The sequence below is a fragment of the Etheostoma spectabile genome, chromosome 23 (genome assembly GCF_008692095.1).
Source record: "Etheostoma spectabile isolate EspeVRDwgs_2016 chromosome 23, UIUC_Espe_1.0, whole genome shotgun sequence".
In the NCBI taxonomy this organism is placed as follows: Eukaryota; Metazoa; Chordata; class Actinopteri; order Perciformes; family Percidae; genus Etheostoma; species Etheostoma spectabile.
Genome location: NC_045755.1, coordinates 8,706,029 through 8,713,068, shown reverse-complemented (window position 1 = coordinate 8,713,068; position 7,040 = coordinate 8,706,029). Strand labels below are relative to the sequence as shown.

The window sequence follows — 7,040 nt, the reverse complement described above, 5'->3', positions numbered from 1 at the left end:
GAAATCACAAAAAATTTGGCCTTCAAAATAAGAGCTGAAAGTCAACAAAAACACCCAAAAAACAAGCAGCCACAACATTGAAAAAAGTGTCAAAAATGGCGGAAAAAAGCGATAATAGTGTTGAAGAAAACTTTTTTTTTTTTTTTCATGGTCGACGGGAAGACAACACAAGGGTTAAATAAGAAAAAAAAAATATTTAAGAAAAAAAAAATCCTAATAATAAATAGTAAACATCGGAAATTATATTAATTAAATTACCAAAAAAAGTACATTACGTCCTAGGATGTTTAAAAGTGGGTTGCCATGGTTACATCCCTAGTGGTCAGTCGTACTCGTAATATATTGATCGGGGGGGGGGAAGGGGGGGTATTTATTTACTACAATTTAATGAATATTTATTAATCTATGATGTGCAGTTCATACTTGAATGTGTGTGTGTAGCAGTGTGTGTGTCGATGTCACGAGAGGTTTTCTTAAAGCTTGTTCCCTCACACACACACACGCACACACACACACACACACCACACACACACACAGACACACACACACAGACAGACACATATACACACACACACACACACACCCAGACACATACACACAGACACACAGACACACACATATCACACAATACACACACAGCACACACACACTCACACATATATACACATACTACACTCACACATATATACACACTCCTACCACATATATACACTCACACACACACACACACAGACACCACATATACACACACACACACAAACACACACACCACACACACACTCATATACAGACTCACACACAGACCAAACTCACAGCAACACAACATCACACACCATACACAACACACAAGCACAACACAACACACAACCCCACAGACATGCACCACACACTATACACACAGACACACACATACACACCAACCCACACACAGAACACACCCCCACACAGACACAACACACGTGCACACACAAATATATACACAACAGACACAAAATAGACACACCCACCCACACCTATATACCCCCGCACGCACGCGAAGCCCATATACACACACCCACACAGACACCCCACACCACACACCACACACAGCCATATACACACGCACAAACCTACACACACCCCCACAACCACAACTCTATGAACGCACCACCGGAAGTTGAGGCATACGGGACGAAGAGGAGGAGGAGGAGGATGAAGAAGAGGAGGACACACACACACACACACACACACACACACACACACACACACACACACACAGGCAATGTCATGGATGTCGATATGTTTAACAAAATAAATCCTTTAGTAATGTTTCGGTGCGACTCACCACAGACTCATAGAGACGCCGTTAGGTGAGTCTTGGCGGTCAAACTCTGCGTGCCGATTGGCCGATTGGCCCCCGGTTTCTTTTCAGCAAAGCCCAAAGAGACCACGTGACCTCTGACCTCTCCCAAACCCCCCCGAGAAACGTGTGACCATGGCGTAATAAGAGTGTAGATGTGCAGAATCATCATTATAATTTGAAAAGTCAATCAAATGCTTAAAAAAACAAAACATTCACATCCTGAATAATTCCCAAAAAGTGTATAAAATACACCTGTTTCTAATTAATCTACTTGAATCTGAACTTTAAGGAATTGAACTGCAAAGAAATTAATTAAATTGGTTCAAGACAGAAACGCTAATAATAATAATAATTAATGTTAATTCAGACATTGTGCCATTTCTTTCTGTTGATATATGAATTAAAGTGGATATTCCTGATTAGATTCAGACTCTTAAGATGGAGAAATGCGTCATAAAATAGAGGAAATAGCAACGTTTCCATGTTCTCTCTATATGGCACCTTCTGTTAGCAGGAGGATGGAGGCTGGAATATCCCAGGTGTCTTGAACGCAGCACGAATAGCAGCCGCTGAAGGGAGTTTGTATGGAAGCCCATTCCTGCCAGAAAATTAAAAAAATAAATCCTGATAACACTCGTGTCGTCTTCCCGTCAAAATTGAAAATCAACACTTTGGCTTTTTATCGAGGTTTTTAAGTTTTTCCTCACGTTTTTGGTCCCTTTTTCTAACACTTTTGCCACTTTTTTGACGTTTAACACTACGTAACACTAACTTATTAACTTTATCTAACTTAGATAATCTTATGATCTTATCTGTCTTTATATATCAATGTTCTTTTTAATTCCCCCAAATACATATTGATTCCACGCTTTTTTTTGTTTCCCTTTGGCCAAGTCCAAATCTCTACTTTCATTAATTTTGGGTCGTATTCTATTTTATAGCCTTGTAAAACAAATGGATGTTTGTTGGACATATTTGATTAAAATTACATCTCCATCTGTTATTCACATCCAACATCCATTCCTTATTTTAGTCTCAATAATTCCTAATTTCTGCTTTTCTACTCAAACATTAGGTATAATTTCCTATAAATGAGGTTTATCGACCATAAATTCCCAAAATATCTGTAAAACTAAAGTTAACGAGTTAGTGTTACGTAGTGTTGAAAACGTCAAAAAAAGTGACAATCGTTGAAAAAAAGCGCCGAAATTGTTGAAAAAAGGGACAAAAAACGTGAGAAAAAGTTGAAAACATTGATAAAAAGTGTCAACAAAATTGTTGATTTTTTTAAATTTTGGCGGGAAGACGACGCGAGGGGTTAACGTAGTGACTTAAAAGAAAGTCACGGCTTCGATTTACAATCTCATTAATACTTCGAAAGTCAAAATATTGACTCAGTATCTCATAATTTGGATTTACCCGGAATACTTTGGTGTGTTTTTTGACAGAAATGTGCTTCCATATTGTTTACAGAGTTAGCCGACGCACCAACCACAGACTGTAGCTTTAGCCTGATCAACACTGACATCAAGTGTGTGTGTGTGTGTGTGTGTGTGTGTGTGTGTGTGTGTGTGTGTGTGTTTGGTTTGTTGAGACGGGGGGGGGGGGGGTAAAACATGGCTGCACAATGTACAGACACATATCAGCCAACTGTCGCCTCGGGACAGACTGGCAACGACGCCTGCTGACGACAGGGCTAAGCTAACACTAGCCGATCGACCGCTAGCGTCCAGCCGCTAGCTACTGCACTGATGTTCCCTCCACCGTGAAGCTAACACTAGCCTAGCCTACCGCTAACTGACCGCTAGTAGCACAGAGCAAGTTTATACGTGCTAGCTGTTAGCATTAATGTGGTTTTTAAGGTTGTTTTTTTTTTAATGTTGGTACCTCAGACTGCTCAGTTCTCTTTATTATTATTATTATTATTATAATTATTACTGTTGTCATTGTTGTGACTAACACCCAGGGCATTTGGTTGAATCTACCAAAGTGCATTCCTTTACAAAGCTAGCTGGGAGCTAGCTGCTCAAACACACAGACGGACGGGGGAGAGAGTGCGCGGACGTAACGGCAGCGAGAGACGCCGTCCTTCCAACAAAAAAAGGACGGAAAGAGAACAAGTGATAGTGTTTGTTGTTGTTTTTTAAAGTTTATAATTAACAGGCTGCAGTCACACAGGAACATGAAGTCTGGTTTAACCGGCCTCTTGGTAGCATATCACGTGTGAAAGCACCTGTAGCCTAACTAGCCCGCTAGCTCGTTAGCCATGGTAGCTCGTTAGCCATGGTAGCCATGCTAGCCCGTTAACCATGTTGGCCTGCTAGCCCGTTAGCCATGTTGGCCTGCTAGCCCGTTAACCATGTTGGCTCAGTCACGTAACTGCACATTAGCCATTTTAGACCTGGGGCCCCGCCCGTTGCCATGTGGGCCTGCTAGCCAGTTAACCATGTATGGCCTGCTAGCCCGTTCAACCATGTTGGCCTGCTAGCCCGTGTGTGGGCTGCTGCCTTGCCAAGTAGCCCGCCTTACGCCAATTTGAGCCCGCTATGCCCTTTTAACCATGTTCGCCCGTTAGCCATGTTGGCCTGCTAGCCCGTTAGCCAAGTTAGCCCGCTAGCCCGTTAACCATGTTAGCCCGTTAGCCATGTTGGCCTGCTAGCCCGTTAACCATGTTGGCCTGGTAGCCCGTTAGCCATGTTAGCCTGCTAGCCCGTTAGCCATGTTTTGCTGGTATCCGGAGGTCTCCGTTAGCCGCCGTTAGCGCGACGCCGCGCTGTGTTTGCGTGACGTTTGCCAGCTGGGTTTCATTGTGGATTTTACCTGTAAATAATGTGGGCGAAATGTTTGAATACTACACTTTTTTTTCTTTTTTCTGAATACACGGCTGTGCCGCGCCGCGGCCAGTTTCACAACGTACTGTATCTACTGTACAAAACACAGAAGTCACTTTTCTAGTGAGCCTTTGTTAAATTTTATTGTGGTGGAAAAAAATATCATTAATAATAAAAACAACTTTATTGTTCATCGACGTGTTGTTGTTTTTTTTTCAGTGAGTCAGTGTGTAGATTAAAGGTAAGTCACTCAGAAATGTTAAAGCCAATCACAATGTATATTTAAATATATTATATATTTTATATTTTATATAATAATGGTCGCATTCTACCTGGATTCCAGCAGGGGGCGACATGGTTATTAATTTAACGTCTTCATAATGAGTTTAATCGCTGGTTTTAAGTCGTCTGCAACACTGAACGACGATTTTACGAATTAAGGTGTTAAAAATCTTAAGTGTGGGTTTATTTTTTGAGTAGAAATGGTCAGAAAATTGTCAAAAATGCCCATTTTCCCAGAGCCTAAAGTGACGTCTTCAACGTGTTTTCTAAGGGCAACGGTCCCAAAAAAACCCGCAAAGATAATTAATTCATAAGGATTTAACCCTCTGGGCCCTGAGGCCATTTTTACAGTTTAATTTCCGTCTGGATTTATTTTATAATAACTTGTAAAACATCAACCCTGTTGTCCACAGTCAAGATATGAACATCAGTTTTTTTAGGACAAACTGGGTTATTGGAATATTTGGGTTGCAGTGAGGTCACTTGCTTGTTAAAAATGGTTGTAGGGCCTTATAGATAAATAAATAAATAAATAAATGAATCTTCCAGATATGTATTGATATCACAGACATATCAGTAAAACCTCTAAAACACTTCTCATATGTCTTGGGAGTCACACTGTGAAGAAATAATCATTATAACTTATACAGTTGACAAAATACATGCATTTTTTCCAAAAAAGTCAAGACGTTTTGCTCTCATGACATTTACTTATGCCAATAATAACATAATAATGTCATATTTATTGATATTACACCCACAGCAATGTTATACAAGCAAATATGTGTCTAAATATTGCATTATTTGGCCTTCCATAGAGTCTATAGGCATTTTTGTCCCCTCTGGCCTTCCATACAAGAGGGGTGCCTTTATCTCCCATATATGGGCATGCACTTCCTGAAAAATACACAGGACAGACAGAGAGAGAGACGGAGGAGCGAGCCAGCGGCAGAAATGAGCCAAAACGCGATGAATTATGGACATAAAGTGGATCAATCTTGGATATAACAGTATGGATTTAAAGCCCAAAGAGGCTGAAGTTCCAGGCTGGATAGAAAACCCCCTGTAGAGGCTAGAAAGACCCGGAAAAGACCTCCGTAAACATGAAGACGTCAGGATTCAAACGAAACCGAAAGTGAGTAAATCGCTCGTATGGTTCAAAAGTTATTAAACTATGAATCAGAGGTACTTTTTTACTCGTGGGCGAGTGTCTCGGGCTCAGAGGGTTAAACCAGCTACAAATGTGACGATGTAAAACAATTCAATCAATTAATTAATTAATTAATTAATTGATTGATTGATTATCAAAACAGCTGCAGGTTATTTTTAATCTAACTTTAATCCGCATTAACTGTCTGTCTGTCTGTCTGTGTCTTACACGTGCACTCTCTCTCTTCCGTGCACTCTTTCTGTCTCTCTCTCTCCTGTCGCTGATGAGATAATTGATAATTAGGTCACCATGGTAACGAGGAGCAGCCATGTGATTGGAGCAGCTGTGCTCCAATGTCGGGCAGCGGGCGAGATTAACGGGAAGGACACGGCTGCTAATTATAGAAGCTATAGCATTGAGCTAACAGGCTAACTGCTCAGAGCAGCTGCTGCCTGGCTCGAGGGCGGGTGGTCGGAGGGTTCTACCCATGATGCAGCAGTCCTGCATGAACTACAAACAAAGATGGACGCTCCATCATGGTCAGTTGTGGAAGAAGTATTCAAATGATTGACTTACAAATAGCAGTACCACTGTATAGAAATACCCCATTACAAGTAGACTATAGACTGTGTGTGTGTGTGTGTGTGTGTGTGTGTGTGTGTGTGTGTGTGTGTGTGTGTGTGTGTGTGTGTGTCTTTGTGTGTGTGTGTCTTTGTGTGTGTGTGTGTGTGTGTCAGCTCTAGCCACTGAAAAGAAATAAGAGGAGAAATCAGACCAATCACAACAGCTGGTCAGTCCGTGGTCATGCTGCCTGAGCTCATTAATATTCATGAGCTGGATAAAGGATGCTGATAGCCAGGCTCTCACTGGCTAGCTGTTAGCCAATCGGAGTCGAGCAGCTTAGCCGGTTGAATATAAATGAGAACTGGCCCGAATGGAGCCGAGTCTTCCTGCAGGCTTTCTATACCACGCCAGGATGGCTTAAAACAAGGTAACCACGGTAACCAAGGTCACAGAGTCCATGGTAGGACTACAAAGTCATGAACTACATGCGCACAATACACGGGCACCATTAAGTGACGCTGAATAGCCTCCCTCTCCCCAAAAACAAATGGGTTTGGACTAGTTTTTACAACAGAAATGAGAAAGATTATTAGAGAGAAAGTAGGATACAGAAAAAAGGTTCCGGTACCGAATTCCACTTCGTGGTATCGGTACAAAGGTTAACCAAAACAACAGAGAACTCAACTTAAATGCATGTTGTATAAAGGTCATATAAGGTCATATAAGGTCATATAAGGTCATAAAAGGTCATAAAAGGTCATATAAGGTCATATAAGGTCATATAAGGTCATATAAGGTCATATAAGGTCATATAAGGTTGCATAAGGTCATATAAGGTTGCATAAGGTTATATAAGGTCATATTAGGTCAT

At 41.2% G+C, this 7,040-nt stretch overlaps 1 protein-coding gene and 2 long non-coding RNA genes across 17 annotated transcripts in view; all 3 read right to left on the bottom strand.

The window, feature by feature from the left end:
- Positions 1-7,040, bottom strand: part of nrcama (neuronal cell adhesion molecule a) — a 1,100,153-nt gene that overhangs the window by 762,729 nt on the left and 330,384 nt on the right. The window lies entirely within an intron of this gene.
- LOC116673029 (uncharacterized) overlaps positions 1,830-7,040 on the bottom strand; it is a 12,562-nt gene continuing 7,351 nt past the window's right edge. The window contains exon 3 of the long non-coding RNA XR_004327716.1: positions 1,830-1,975. This is a non-coding gene — a long non-coding RNA (uncharacterized LOC116673029). The remainder of the gene's footprint in view (positions 1,976-7,040) is intronic.
- LOC116673027 (uncharacterized) overlaps positions 3,220-7,040 on the bottom strand; it is a 4,350-nt gene continuing 529 nt past the window's right edge. Inside the window, exons 2-3 of the long non-coding RNA XR_004327714.1 lie at positions 6,031-6,040; positions 3,220-3,367 (exon numbers count right to left, since the gene is read on the bottom strand). This is a non-coding gene — a long non-coding RNA (uncharacterized LOC116673027). The remainder of the gene's footprint in view (positions 3,368-6,030; positions 6,041-7,040) is intronic.